The sequence below is a fragment of the Tenebrio molitor genome, chromosome 3, assembly GCF_963966145.1.
Source record: "Tenebrio molitor chromosome 3, icTenMoli1.1, whole genome shotgun sequence".
NCBI classification, from domain to species: domain Eukaryota; kingdom Metazoa; phylum Arthropoda; class Insecta; order Coleoptera; family Tenebrionidae; genus Tenebrio; species Tenebrio molitor.
The window spans coordinates 19,928,057-19,943,995 of record NC_091048.1 but is presented as its reverse complement, the minus strand read 5'-3'; the positions used below and the strand labels follow the sequence as shown (position 1 = coordinate 19,943,995).

The 15,939-nt window shown below is 38.0% G+C and overlaps 1 protein-coding gene and 1 pseudogene across 1 annotated transcript in view; both read left to right on the top strand.

The window, feature by feature from the left end:
* Positions 1–15,939, top strand: part of LOC138126518 (receptor-type tyrosine-protein phosphatase epsilon-like) — a 195,700-nt gene that overhangs the window by 83,778 nt on the left and 95,983 nt on the right. The gene's annotated exons all lie outside the window — the stretch shown is intronic.
* LOC138125628 (uncharacterized) lies at positions 8,742–9,605 on the top strand (annotated as a pseudogene).

Here is a 15,939-nt window from a genome sequence, read left to right as displayed (position 1 = left end):
AGTCAAAATATTAGATAGGTACATTTACACTGATTACAGATACACTGACCATTTCGTGAAAATTTCAGCCCATTAAGTTAAAATACTGACCATTTATTTAAAATAAATTTAATTAACAAACTCAATCATTCAGAAAATTAAACCGTTTCTGTTGAATGATTTGGAAGGTTATGTTTTAATGTTTTATGATGTTATATTTTAGCTTTATTTTATTTACGATGGTTTATTCTGTTGAACAAAACACGTTCATTGTTGTTTCTTACTTTAGAAATTGAAAGATTATTAATGGTGGGTGGACTTATTAGGCATCTGTTTGTAAAAATTAATTCCGGGCAAAATATCCGGACAACAATCAAGATGATTGTTTGTTAACTCACATTGGGCGAATTGTGAACAGATTTTTAACAGCCGGAACAATTAGCAAGGGTAAATCATCAGAATGGCCCCCAGTATCTGATGAAATAGTCCAGAATTTGAGACAAAGGGTGGAAGAGACTCCACAGATATCTGTAGCTCGTTTATCTGGTGTACCACAAAGCACTTGTTACAAAATCATTAAAAATAGGCTACAACTGCATCCTCAGTATTTGGTTATTTAAAAAATAGTGTATTCAGGAGACCACTGCATAACTTGAATGAACTGCAGGAAGAAATTATTCAATGTTGCTGTACCATTAACATAGAAATGCTGTAAAATATTTTTGTAAACAAACGAAGTTGAATTGTAAAGTGTGTAGTTAATGGGGGACATTTTCAATCTGTATTATGAAAAATTAACAATTTGTTATAAGTGTTGTAAATTATATTGTTGAATAAAAAATAGATTTTATTGAAAAACCTGTATAACCTAGTCTCATCAAAAACACTGTTATTTATATTTGAAGAAAAAAATGGGAGTTAGTAACATTTTCGACAGTTCAGTCGTATTTATCACTAGCATAAAACAAGAAATGGGAAATCAGACAAAAAGGCATTATTGTATAGTGGCATACGGGGACAAGGTGTTCTCAATATTTATCTGTTAAGATTTGTTCTGGTACCAATTCCTGGATATAGGTACACCATGTGGCGGTATAATGGGGGAGATAAAAAATACCTTGTTGGTGTTGATATTAAATAAAGAAATGTTAGCAAGAGCAAAACATAGGTGAAACTTGTCTCTGGTTCAGGATCAAGTTAAAAATTTGTGGGCATTAATTAAAGCGAATGTTCTAATTATCAAGCCAAATCGGCACCACTAGTGCTACACAGATTTCTTAAAATTTCTTCAAACTTGACTCGTGCATTGCTGACGAAAATCACGAAAACGAATCAGAAATCCAAGATAAGTCTGCTTAATCTGCCCTAACTAAACTTTAATACCTAGTTTGGGAAAGATGTTTTAAGCTGTTTTTCGCCAATTGTAAATAATTAAATTGTAATAATAATAACAATAACTTTTATTAACGGGGACCCCTTTACATCAAATACGTAGTCATAAAAGAATTAACTAGTAATAACCGTTCTCATAAATACAACTACCACTATCTGTAACATCCCTGCCTGAAGCTAACACTGCGAACCCCAAACTGACAACCCTCATTAGCATTTATCAGTAGGATTATTGCTGCAGCATAAAATTCTATGTTATAAGTGACAAACATAAATTTACAACCAAAGTCGAATTCCACTAGAGTTTCTGTAGGACTATACTTGGAGGAATTCGTTTGCCGATAAGGGTAAAAAATGTAGAGAGCTGCAAAAGTTTGACAGCGTGGAGGAACTCATATGCGACCAATCGGAAATAAGTCTACTTAAACGGTTACCTTTATAACTAAACAGGAAAGTACCTGCTCGTGTTTGCATACATTATCATCTTTGCAACTTTTTCTGGTAATTGTTCACTTTAACTACTTCTGGAATTTTCGCGTTTTTTCTGGCTAGACAGCCTCAGGGCGTCCTCCTAGATCGTTTCCCACCATTCAAACCTTGTGCAAATGAATTTTCCTTACCCTTTAGTTATACTAAGACATTGGCGCGATCTTGACGCGACCTTGAAACACAACAAAATTCCAGAATAAGTTAAAGTGAACAATTACCCTTTTTCTTCGTTTTCAAAATATCAGTAGGTACAGTTAATTTCAAAATTATCGAGTACACCTCAAAAATCAAGAAGTCGATTTATTACAGATTTTTCCACATGTAAAGATGGATTTTTGAAATTTGAGCGTCATATTTTTTATATAGGTTAGGTAAGTTTCACAACATAAAATGTCGCTGATATTTTAGAACACCATAATATTGTCTGTTTTATCCTCTGCACGGTGCTCTTCGCAATGTTATAATACTGGGCTACCGTCCGGATCATCTTCTAATTTGGAAAGAATGAGCACTTTCGCGTTTTCGGTTAAATTCGGAATTTGTTTGTCAAAATTGACATTGATCATTGACAAAAAATGTAAGTGCATTTCACACTGTAGAAAATTAGGTGTACTCTATAATTTTGAAATTAACTGTACCTACTTCATAAAATTAAGTGACCATTGAGCAAGACTTATACATCGAGAGTAATCTAGTAAACATTGTTGCCAGATTTGGGGCTTCGTAAAATCAGTGGTATATCTGTGGCTCACAGAAGCGGTCATTCCTCAATAAAATGTATATCTTATATACGTGAAAAAACTGTAGCGCCCCCTGCGGGCAGCTATAATGAACTAAGGCCGTATATATTCAGGTGCAGTCCATCATTACGAAGCCCATAGGAAAATTTCAAAATCAGACATTTCCGACATAACCAAACAAAATAAGACGATATACACAGAGTTTTTACGAAGCCCACTTTCGGGCTTCGTAAGTAGGTCATGGGTTTGGCATAAGCGGCAAAGTGTATCATTTTTGGCTTCGTAATGATGCTTTACACATATATATATATATATATTCGTTATTAAACGTTGAAATGCACAATAAAAACTCTAGTTTTTCATTTGCCAGTCAACACCGTTTAAATAAAAGACAAAAACTAATGGTACTGCCCTCGTATATCGAACTGTCTAAAATTATTGGAGATTAGATTTATGAGTTTATGACAGTGGTCAGGTCCCTTTGTCGAAATATGGATTGGTGATTATTTCCTTGCAGAGGGTCGGCTCGATTCTTTTGCAGGCGGCTGTACCTGGTGGCGCCGGAACCTTTCGGGGACGGTGTCAGTGACCTGGAAGAGTGTTCCGGGCGGGTGTCGGAGGAGAGCGCGGCTCGTACTTACTGTCTTTCCGGTCGGACCTGGACGCTGCTGGCTCTACCTGTTTCGGGGCGAGAGAAAGGAGGGTGAAAGGAAAGCGGGATGGCCGGGGTTCCTTCACAGCGGGAAGGAACGGGCCAGGAAGAAAGGAGAAAGCGGGAAGGCCGGGGTTCCCTCGCAATGGGAGGGAACGGGCCAGGAAGAAAGGGAGAAAGCGGGAAAGCCGGGGTTCCCTCGCAATGGGAGGGAACGGGCCAGGAAGAAATGGAGAAAGCGGGAATGCCGGGGTTCCCTTGCAATGGGAGGAAACGGGCCAGGAAGAAAGGAAAGCGGGAAAGCCGGGGTTCCCCCGCAATGGGAGGGAACGGGCCAGGGGGTCTATTCTTCAATCTCGAGTGATAAATGTCGTATGCGACATTTGTCAATTCTCGTTTCATTCGCGTTTTAAACTGGCCCAATCATGCCAAAAAAAGTCCAATTTACACACGAACTCGTTAAATAAACTACTATTCGCGTGGTATTGGTAGTGTGCAACAACAACCGTTCGAGATATGTCGTATGCGACATGAACTAATCGAGATTGAAGAATACACCCCCAGGAAGAAGGGAGAACGCGGGTTGTCGGCTAGGTCGGAAGCGGAGTCGGAGTCGGTTCTGGAGCTAGACTAGAAGCGGAAAGAGGATCGGGATCGGAATGAGCTCTGCAGGAAAAAACGGAAACGGTACATCTTTCATTCCCCCCCGAAGGGGGGCGGGCTGCTGAGGCTTTCAGCCTTTTCAGCCACACTGACGGGAAGATTCGGGATGGGTACGGTGAGGATGGGTGCGGAAGGAAGGTGGTAGGTACTGAGAGGTTGATACTGACCCAGCATTCGCCTTATCTGTGATATGAGACATACCACGATGTGATGGTGTGGGGAAACCTCTGAAAAAACCCACACCTGGTCAGGCGGCACCGGGGTTAGAACCCGGGACCTCCCGAATGTAAAGTGGCGCGCTAGGCGCTTGGCCACAGTACTCTGTAGCTCTGCAGGCTCGGCGCGGTCCTTTTATTGCCACGCTGGGGCTGCGCGCGGCCGGCGACTCGCGGCTGGGGCGGTGGGGGAGCTCAGCTCAGCGCGGAGTCCGGGTGCTGTCGGCCGGAAGAAACACGGGTTCCGGGGCGGATTCGGTCGACGCGGTTAAGGCAGTTGGCTCCGCGCTAATTTTCTGCACCGGCTCGGAGAAAGAACGGAATTTTTCCGCCACCGGGAGCGTTTCTTAGTAACTTCGTTACAATACAAAAAGATAAATACGCAAAGAAACTAACACTATGAACATCATTTAGGGCCGGTTGCACCAACGGCAGTTAAAGTTAACTGTAGGTTAAAATGCTTCGTTACTTTAGTCACCTATTGTTATAACCATAGACAACACAGTAAACCTATAGAACGCAAACTCCTATGCATTTTATCGGTTTTTTTCATAGACAACACAGTAAACCTATAGAACGCAAACTCCTATGCATTTTATCGGTTTTTTTCACGGCCTCCTAGATTCATAAGAGACTCGTCTCTTATCCGGCCTGCCGCATTCGTAGTTCTAAGCATTATTTTTGTTTTATAGGGTGCGCCACAATACGGGGCTTATGTGTTGTACTGGTTGCCTGCCTTGCAGGAAATTATTGTTTTATAGACGTGTTTTCAACATTTTTCATCAGTTTTAACGCACAAATACATCAGACACTTTTTCAAAATCTCAAATCAAAAACATTTTCTATGAACGGTAAATTTAATTTCAACAATTTTCTTTTTTATTATTTTTTTTTATTTGTCTGTGAGTGCAAGTTACAAAAATTTACAATGACAGGAAGTTCTAATTTTTAAATAAGTGTCTCACTCACATTTTACAATGAACAGGACCATGAATTAGTGAATTTCCCGAAAAATATGAGGCTAAGATATTCTTCAAAACAAAATTTATATTTTCCTTTGGAATGCTTGGTAGAATTTCTACTATTGAAATTATTGTCAATTGTAGTTTGCGAACGAGAAATTGGAATTTTAGCTTCTTCACTTGCAATGGGTTTAGGGTAGATTGTAAAGATTATAATAATGAAGATTTACAATAGTGGTAAGTTTATCCACCTGCTAGTTCCTAAAAAGGGATGCCGAATATCGGTAAAATGCAGATTGTTTGTCCTCCCTGGAATGAACTGCTCATAGTCGTACATCTAAATGTTTAATCTACCCAAAACCCATTGCAAGTGAAGAACCTAAAATTCCAATTTCTCATTCCCAAACTATACTAGACCCACAAATTGATCATTGGGGTAACTTAGCCTTCCTCTATCTTAGTAATACATTAATTCCAATAAAGGGATTTTCTTTTTCGAATTTGGATCTCGTAAATGTGACAAGCAATAATCACATCCATGGATTGCCTCCGTTATTTTCATAATTAAGTAGCCACATAAAAAAGCCGTTGCCGCCGTCTCAATTTGAAAATTGGTATGTACTTGGCAAATAAGTAAATGGAGACAATTTTTCTAGTTTTTCCAGAGAACTATCTTGCAAGGTGACTGAAACATTTACATTGGTCCTTAAATTTTGGAATCTTGGTAAAATTTTACTACTTGCTTATTCTGCGGCGCTCATGATATTACCAGTATGATCTCTCAGTCCTGTCTTCCATGCCGCATTTAAAGTGATATCATTGGGTAGATTATGATAAGAAATGTTGACTTTATGTCGTGAACTAATACAACATTTTTTCTTTGTTTGTGGCATTTTTTAAAGTTTCGACTGCACTTAGTTTTTGAAATTGACAATTTATTATATAAAATGTCATTATTCATACGTATTTTTAGTTGCATATACTAATATATGGGTCACATTAAAGCCGCTAGATGGACATACTATACGGGGAATTTTGAAAAACAGACATTTATCGAATGCGACAGGCCGGATAAGAGACGAGTCTCTTATTAATCTAGGAGGCCGTGGTTTTTTTGGAAACGCACCCACCACAAGCCGTCAGGGGACGCTGCCGTTTTATAAAAATCATGGCCTACTAAATCTGAACTGCGCTACGCTTATTACGGCCGTAACAAAGCTCGGATTTTCAATGGAGCAATTGATTCCGCTAACCTCAAAAAATGTACCCTTAACCAACTCCATCTGTTAGCCAAATGGAAAAGAAAAATGTAATTTGAATTGAAATTATCCAATCACAATCACATAACGTGTTTATTTTGTTAGGTTAACACTTTCTATTTTGTCATTTTGACGCAAAATAAATTTTCACGAATACGTTTCATGAACGTAAGAATACCTAATAATTACAATAATCAAATTATGAAACGTAATATTTATATATTAAATGGAATTGCAAAATCTGAAAATGGATAGAGCACAGTAGAAAAATTAAAAGTAAAACTATCTATCTGCAGGAAGACAATACCTTTCTTGTAAGTTTATAATTTTAAAACCTTCCTACTTGTGATTTTATTCTGAATGGATTTCATTTTTATGTAATCTGTTTTTTTTTTATTAACAAATGTTTAAAATTGGTTTCATTAATAATTGGATAATAACTATACAAATTTTATCTTTGTGTTTATCACAGGTAAATATGGAATTCTGTATTAAATGTGGATGCAAAGTAGTAACCAGTGGCTGACAAGGATTTTTTTGGAATTAAATATGATAATATTTGTGTGGCAATATTAGCAAAGTTTTTTAAAAGCCCCACAAATTTACAGACCCCACGGTCTTGAAGCCAAACTAATCGTAACAAGGGTCCTGGAGTTGCTGTAGATAATAAAGAAGAGACATGTATCACAGTGAAATGTTTCATTTATTTTTTTTTTATAATTTTATTAATTTCGGATTTGGTTTGGAGGTTGCTGGGAATTTGAAAATAACTGTTGTTATTTTCTCCGCATGTAACGCACTATTTTCCCTTGTTTGTACTTCAACCGTGATGAAATTCAAGGAAATTTAAATTATTGTGGCAATTTAGTTGATTTGTAGTTTAATATCTTTAAAGCGATGGCGCTAGTTAAGGGTAGATTTTTTGAGGTTAGCCGAATCAATCATTCAGCTAGTTTGTTACGGCCGTAATAAGCGCAGCGCAGTTCAGATTTAGTAGGCCATGATAAAAATAAAAATCGCGGAAACTTATGCCAAAATTAAAAAAAATATATATATTTTGACATATTAAGTCATAAATAATAAATCTACTGTTACGAGAATTTGCAGAGTGCAAAGGTATTTAAACCATGTGGAACTCGCCATAGGTTTTCAAATCCAACTAAATATCCTGGGCATTTTATGGAATGGATTAAAAACACGGGTAACAAGCAGTTATCAACTTTGTAGCATATTAAAGTGTAGGTATAACAGCTACACTGTGTGTGGACTTCATTTTACCAGCAAATACTTCGGCACGAACAATAGATTGCTGAATGTGGCCGTACCCTCGACTCAATACAACTTCCCTCCTTTTTCAGTCCAGACTTACGAGTACTTCCAGTAATAGTAAAAAAATATTGATAATTATATTTTAACTGAAAACTATTTTTTATAGAATTTTCATCCGATCTACAGATCTACGATATTTCTACTGAAGACGCTATAAGTAAATTGTGTAAATCCTGTTTTATGTAGTAATGAAGTGATAGTTTCAAAAAGAAAATAAGAAGAGCTGAGCATAATCAAAATTATAAAAAGCCAGAATGTTAATCCAAAGTTCGGGCTGCAACTACGGGTTGCAATGTACCGAAAACGTTACATGCAAAATTCGATATCAAAATAAAAAGCAAAATTTTGAAGGTGATGAAGCTATAAATCTCTGTTTGTCGCAATTGAGGAAAAGAAACACCAAATCAAAATTTATAAAAATGCAATGGAAATGTATCGAAAAAAAATTAAAATATAAACTTCAAAATAAATGTAGTCTTTTAATTTCATAAATAAAGTATTTTGAAAATTAAAATAAATAAAAAAAGCCAGGATATCCAACTGGCTGTGTCTTATTTTGCACCTGCCACAAGCCAGTAGATGGCGTCGGGACACAAAAAACTGGGAGTTTGCGTTCTATAGGTTTACTGTGTTGTCTATGGTTATAACAATGTTTTCGTATATTTTAATCTGTAGTTAAATTTAACTACGTTGGTGCAACCGGCCCGTACAGTCGTAACCTTATTTAGATCCTGCCATTGTTTGAGTGTATGATTTCAGATACCTGCCTTTTGATTTTTCCAGTATTAAATTATTTAAAGCTTGTTCTGCATCATTTAAAACGTTTTGCGGTAAAACACTATCAGTCAAACTGATTTTGCAAAATGTATATTTGTATAAACAACCAAATGTAACTATGACACCTGAATATATCATGCAAACGTATAATTAATATAACGTGCCTTCAAAAATAACTATATTTAGAGTAGGCGTTGACGTTTTAATTCTGTTAACAGTGTAGATAATTTCGTAGGCAACCAATTATTCTCCGGAGTTACACAGGTTGCATAATAAGTTTTGTCCCAATTTCATATTAAAATTTTGACATTTGACATTCGTTCTCTTTCCCGTTTTCAGATTGAGTTGTGTTTGTGAATTTATTCGTTTTATTCCTCGTCTTGCGTACAAAAAATCAGTTCTTGTCAGAACTAAAACGAAATCTGCGTCAGTGTTTTACTGTTTTCCGACATTTTTGTGAACAATGGCTTTCACTGAACAACATAAAGTCTTCATGGTAATGTCATACTTTCGAAACGGTGTGAAAATCGATGGAGTTTGGCAGTATTCCCTTGCGTTATGTATGGAAGAGTTTGGAGAAGAATTCCCAGACATTGCAGTGGAATATACGCAGTTTCGACAAACTTTAAACATATGCTTAAAGAATTTCCAAGAAAATGGGACGAAAACCTGGAAGCGGCAGGCCAAAAAAAAGAACTCCAGAAGTGATTGAAGAGGCGAGACAAGCAATGGAAGAAGCCCCAGGCACTTCAATTGAACATTTGTCACAATAACTTGGTGTGTCTGTTGGTACCTGTCATTCAATTGTGAAAAAAGATCTTCACCTATTTCCCTACCGTCTCACATCTGTGCAAGAATTACATCCAGCTGACCTCCCCCAAAGATTAGAATATTGTCAATGGTTTCTGAATACTTTAGATGTTCACCTTGATAAAACCTTTTACACTGATGAAGCCTACTTCCATCTTAGTGGATATGTCAACTCTCAAAATACAAGAATGTGGAGTTCAGAAAATCCACATTTTTTCATTGAAACACCCCAGTACCCCCAGAAAGTAGGCGTTTGGGCTGCTATTAGCCAACGCAGAATTATTGGTCCAATCTTTTTTGAAGGTAACAATTGTAATAATGTTTTAATAATTAAATAATGAATCAATGTTTTTTAGGAATATCAATGCTGCAAGATACAGAAATGAAATTTTGACTCCATTTTTAAATCAGCTACATGATGATGAGTTAGTTTATGGCTACTTTCAGCAAGATGGTGCTACAGCTCATACCACAAGGGCTACAATAGATTTTTTGGCCGAATTTTACGACAACAGAATTATAAGCCGTAATACACCAAACAACTGGCCCCCTAGATCATGCGATCTCACTCCTTGTGATTTCTTCTTGTGGCCACACATCAAAAATTCAATTTACACAACACCCATAAATGATTTGGCAGAACTACGAAATAGGATAACACAGAAAATTAATGAAATTAACAATAATCTTATTGTTTTAGAAAATGTAACTAATGCAATTAGACGAAGGACTAGGTTGTGTTTACAAGAACAGGGTGCACATTTTCAACACTTACTCTAAATTATGTATAAAATTGTTATCTCCTATTGTGTGATAATTTACAATTCTTATTAGTGTTCACAGCAATGTTAATGTTATGTTCTCTTTTATGGTTTAAAGAAATAAATGAATTGATACGACTATTTGTCAATTTGCTTAAGGTGGGTACTTTCAGACTGTCTGTTTAGTTTCATGTTCAGTTTCAGTTTTCATTCAATATAAATACCTACTGAAATCGAATGGAGAATATGAACTAACCGTGTAACATCCCATTTACTTGTTCTCTTTATGTTAACAGTTACTTGACTTTGGTGCTTTTGAAATTTTGCGATCTTATTCGAACTTGGGGTATTTTTCTCCCGAAGATTAACTAAAATTTGCAGCAATGCCTCAAAGATTTCGAAAGCTGAAACATCATCTTCCGTATATTGGCGAAAAGCCATTAGTTAGCAAATAATTTGTGATTGGACTTATGTTTGGATTATTTATTAATGTGAATTTCAATAATCTGAGATGAATGCACTACAAAAATTAAAAATATTTTCTAACCTAATTTTATTTCGTTAAATGTCAGACCAGACGATTCTTGTGTCATTTTCTACGCTGTAAAAATGTTGCAAACAATTGAACTTCCATAGGTTGCTCTAAATATAAATTTATTTGAAGGCACGTTATCATGCAAACCCGATTTCCAACTCGAAAAACTCTGTGCTCAAGAAGGTTGAAAATGGTAGTAGGAGTTGGTTCTTGTAAAATTAAAGTAGACAGTAATTTTCCCCCTGTCAAGTATGCAAAGTTTCATCAAAATTAGAGTAAAACTGTAGATTTGCATACAGAACAAACAAACCAACCAACAAACAGACATTCAGTATACAAGGTGTTTTCGAAGTTGAAGCGTTCCTTTTAACATGTGATAGTATGCGTTGTTCTAAAGAGTTTTAACCAAAATCACCTTAGTAAAATGTGTACGGAAACGAAGATACAATAAGTTAATTTTTTTGAAATTTTTGAAACCGGTCCTGCCCATATTTGCGCTGATTAGTTAGAAATTAGAATTGACAAAAAAAAATCAAATGAGCATTGACGTTAATCAAAAATACTGTCAGAGTTGTCATCTAATTAGTCGGAATGGCTTTATTATTACGAAAATAATAACCTCACAGATATGTTGCTAATGTATGGTCAATGTTATCACGTTATCAGAATGCAGCTGCGGCGTGCAGAGAGTATGCAGAGCGATTTCCAGAAAGACACCATCCTGGGCCACGTCACTTATTAATCTAGTACAGCGGAGAAATAGACAGGACCGGACTAAAAATTTTAGAAAACAATAAAAATATACAATCGATTATCTCCGTTAATACAAACATTTTACTAAGAAGATTTAGGCTAAAATTCTTAAGAATAATGTTAGTACCTCGTGTTACAAGGAACGCCTCAACTTCGAAAACCGCCTGTGTGGAGATAGAGAAGATAGAGATAGAGATATAAACGATAGAAGATAGATTAATTGTCAAATCTGAGGTCCAGGCGTAATTGTTTTTAAAAGAACTGCTAACACTATTATTAATTGTGTAGCGAATTTTTTTAATAAACAATTGTCACTGTCAAAATTAAGTAAAAAACCACACTGTACTACCCTAAAATGTGCACTGTATAACAATTTTACACCAAATCATAGTTAAGGTTATGTTCACTTTACTTGCCGTACAGTTCGAGACACGGAATTTCGGGCATCACTGTCGATATACTGTCAAAAAATGTAAAATAGGCTTTACATTATGACCAAAAAGTTGGCCATTAACTGCAACGAGCTTTCAGGGGGTTTTCGGGGCATAGGGTGTGGGTTCAAAAAAATGAAAATGGGCGCCAGGCAACTTGTTTTTGAGCTTGCTTAAACTTGTCCAGCTGCCGGGACAAGTACTCTGATTTTACCCGTCTAGGGAGTATGAACAGATACTCGTAGTATCTATCATTGCAGTAAATTCACACAAATTTGTTGTGCAGCTTTAGCACTGGTTCACACGAATGTGATAACGGTTCGCATGTAACCAATTAATGAAGAAAGATGCGGAACCAGTACTTTTAGATGATCTTATAATTATGTGGTCTCAACCAGAAAAGCTTTTCTCTTACAATTGACCGAAACTTAAATTAGCAAGATATCCTAAGACGAGAAAAAAATGGTTTTAAATCCTTGAATGGAAACCTCCCGAACCTGGTCTGGTTTGAGCAATTAAATGAAAATGAAGTTAACCCAAGGTCAAGGCTTGGGTGTCACCTTGACTATAAATAAAAATTGATTCCTACAGGAAGGTGTGAAGTCGGTAAAGTTCCGAAATGTTGAAAGTTGATCTTTAAATTTTCTAAATTGACTCTATGAAAATGAATGGAAAGTGTTGACCAAAAAATTCTTGACATTGCAAAGATTCCACAAAAAATTCTGAACATTTTACATTATTAACGTGAGAAGCGGGAAATTCGAGGCGTTCATAAAATTCTCAATTGTCCGCAACAAAAGTGTGGCGACTTATCTTATGCCGGATGGTTGTGCGTCCTCGAAGAGCGTCCTTTCGGCTTGCCGTACGGTTCCTTAAACGGGAGCGTCACGGCGTGACCTTGACGTTTTCAAAATGGTTCGGCCGGATGCAAAATGATTTTCCTTGCGGACGGTAAATGGTCTTGCGAACAATGGCCTTATGTAACGATAACTGGTCTGGCGACGACCCAAAAGAACGATGTGGCGAACCGCCACCCTCAAAATGATAGCCCAAAAGAACGATATGGCGAACGACCGCCCCATAGAACGATAATCCAAAAGAACGGCGTGTGGTCTGGCGATGACCACCCTAAAGAACGACCCCTAACGAACTGACGTTAGTGTTGCGAAACTCAAACGATTCGGTAATTACCTTTCCGCTGAAAGGGGCTGCTCTGCGGTAAATTGAAGGAGGACTTTCCGGTGCTCCTTCACGGTACGGTAACGGTAATTGGCTCGAACTACCCTTAATAGACGAAAGTTAGTGAAGTGAATTCGCTAATGAAGGATAATTACCTCTATCTCGCTAGACGACGAGGGGTTTCTCGACCACGGTAAACGGTAAACGGTAGCGGTACGGTAAATTTTCGGGCTCTTCGACGGCCCCGAAGGCCGGCAGCGCCGGACGATAAGCACCATATCGTTCGGCAATCCGCCCTCAGGGATGATTGCGGATCCCGAACGCCACGCACGTAATTCGCAGCTCGCGACTTGCGGCACAGCCGCCCGCTCGGCGGTCGCCGACCGAGTCCTCTAATTTCCGCTCGCGATGGGTTTTTTTGGTTACCCCCGGATCTAGGAGAGCACACGAGAGATCTGGTCCTTATTCCGTTGGGCGATAAGGCGTCCCGGTAATTGCATGAACCGCGCATCTTGATGACCACTTCCGGCGGTTCTACACTTGCGCGCTAAATGACAGATGGTCGATCATGGCGCCGGTTTGTTTACACTGGAAATCACCGATGGGAAAATTCAGATGTTGAAGCGGCAATGTGTCGGTGAGTCCGCGCGTAATTCACGAAAGATGTTGACGGCTATTTCCCGCAGGATCTCGAAAGGTTGAACACACAAGGATGAAGGAAGAAGGTTGGGGAAAAGAAGAGAAGAAGATAACTTTCCGGCAAGTCACGGGAACAAAAGGGAATCGGAACTAACTTTGCCGTACGGTTACCCGAGCTGAGAAGAAGAAGAGAGGAATTGAAGGAAAAGGACAGGAGGAAAAAGAAAAGAGAGAACGATAAACAGATAGGCCGCAGCTAGACAGCCTAGAGGCGTGAGGCCACCTCAGCCTAAAATTTAGGGGCCAACATGTGTGGTTCCAGCCGCCCCAAAAATGGCTGGCACAAAGACTCTACAATGCAAAACTCTAAAATGAAAACCGCGAAAGAAACAAACGAAAACCGAAAGCGATACTGAAAGCGAAACTGAAAGAAAACTGAAAGTGGACCGATAAACAAAAAATGAACCCTGAACCGATAAACTAAAAATGAACTGACATGACGACACAAACAAAACTGAATGATCTTGAAATGAGCGTCCCGAAAAAAGGTTACGGCAGGGTGGGCGCGTCGCGACGTCATGTGCCGTGCGTTGTCTTGCTAGTTCCTGATTTTCGAACAGCGATCTAATAGTCCCGCGAGCATAAGTAGGACCTCTTGGCCTCCTACCCCGGCCAAAACGAATAGTGGCATTTTGACATGCTACAACATTATTAACCTCAATGACTGACATGCGACTGACGTGGACAGAAAATAAATTTCAAAATTTGACTTTTGAATGACACGTTGACAATAAAGAGGGATTTACATCGCAATTTTTTGAAGTGACAGAAAAATGATGCCCGAAATTCCGTGTCCCGAACTGTACCTTTCTTCCGTAAATTTATTTTCAAAAGAAATTTAATGAGAAATTAGGAGAAATCTTTTTCGAATTTGAAATAAACTCTCGCTCGTCAGGGCACAGGGTCAGTTACATTAAAAAACTGTTGATATACTCCGTCCAGCGAGAGATTGGGAGATTTTATAGTATATTACAAACCGAGGAGGAAAGTGTTCCATTCCTGTCGAGAGAACAATAGTTTACTGAGAGGCGTGCCCTCGAGGTGAACTAGTTTTCGAGACACAGGAATGGACTTTCGCCGAGGTTTGTATACTATTTTATTCACAATCAATCATTTAATAAAACAAGCAACATTATAATAATAAAAAATAAATAAAAACCAACCTCCGTAATATTATCGGTTATTTCGGCAAAATATTAAAACTTAGTAGGCGCGCACGATTGAGATTGTATTAAATGTTAGTTCACAAAAGTCAAACCAAATTGACATTTGCTCACATTTTTTAACAAACAAAATGTGCGGTAGTGAAATACAGTGTACCCTCCCCAGAATTGCAGGAATCCGCACACAAATTAACACTCAATCTCTTACCTGACAAAAGCAAATTACGATACCAGAAAAATGTACAGAGATTTTCGCAATTGGTGCGACTGTAGCGCCACCACAGGTCAGTTATGGGTTTCATTACTGACCGCTTACGACTCATTATTGACTCCTTTTTTCACCATTACTGACCGGTTGATGTGTACACGAGTAATCGCTCACTTTCTAACCTTTAAGAGGTTAGAAAAGCTGTATGTAAGCAACCAACTAAACTGTCGGCCGATGAAAAGTCTGTAGTGTGGCCCTAGCCTTATAGAATCTTAATGTCGAAATAATCCCCTAGGGCGTTATCTTTAAATAACAGGCTTTAGGGCGTTATTAGTTATTAAGGTATCAAGGGTGTTATAAGGTTGATAACGCGCGAGGTCGACAGAGTAAAACCCGAGGGCCACCGGCCCGAGGGGAGTACGCCGACCGAGGGCGTATCATTATATCACCCGTGGTGCCTTCAAAACTTAATGTCCGACTGCTTTCGTGTGTTTTTGGATGGACAATGATTTGATTAATTTATACCTATCAGTCAAAATTTGGTCGTAACTAAGGCGGCCCCTAGACGGTCAATAATATTGTACAATACTTTTATTGTGCAATATTATTGTATGACCTCTCGAACCCAAACGATCAATATTTATTGCACAATAATATTGACAGCACACAAGCGTCAATACTTTCGCCATATGAGCAGGACCGTCAACATTTCTTTGTAATACCATAAGCTTGATTCATATACATCGTCTGCACCAGTTCCTGATTTTAAGGACTGGTGGTGTTTTTTAAACTCCTTCCGATAATTCGTTCTTAAAGAGTTAAAAAAATTTTTCACATCATCTTTGGTTGCGTCGGGATACATTTCCTTATATTTCACTAATAATGTTTCATATGCACTGTTCTTTTTATCACGGTTATGACATTGTTTGCTTTTAACGTTCCA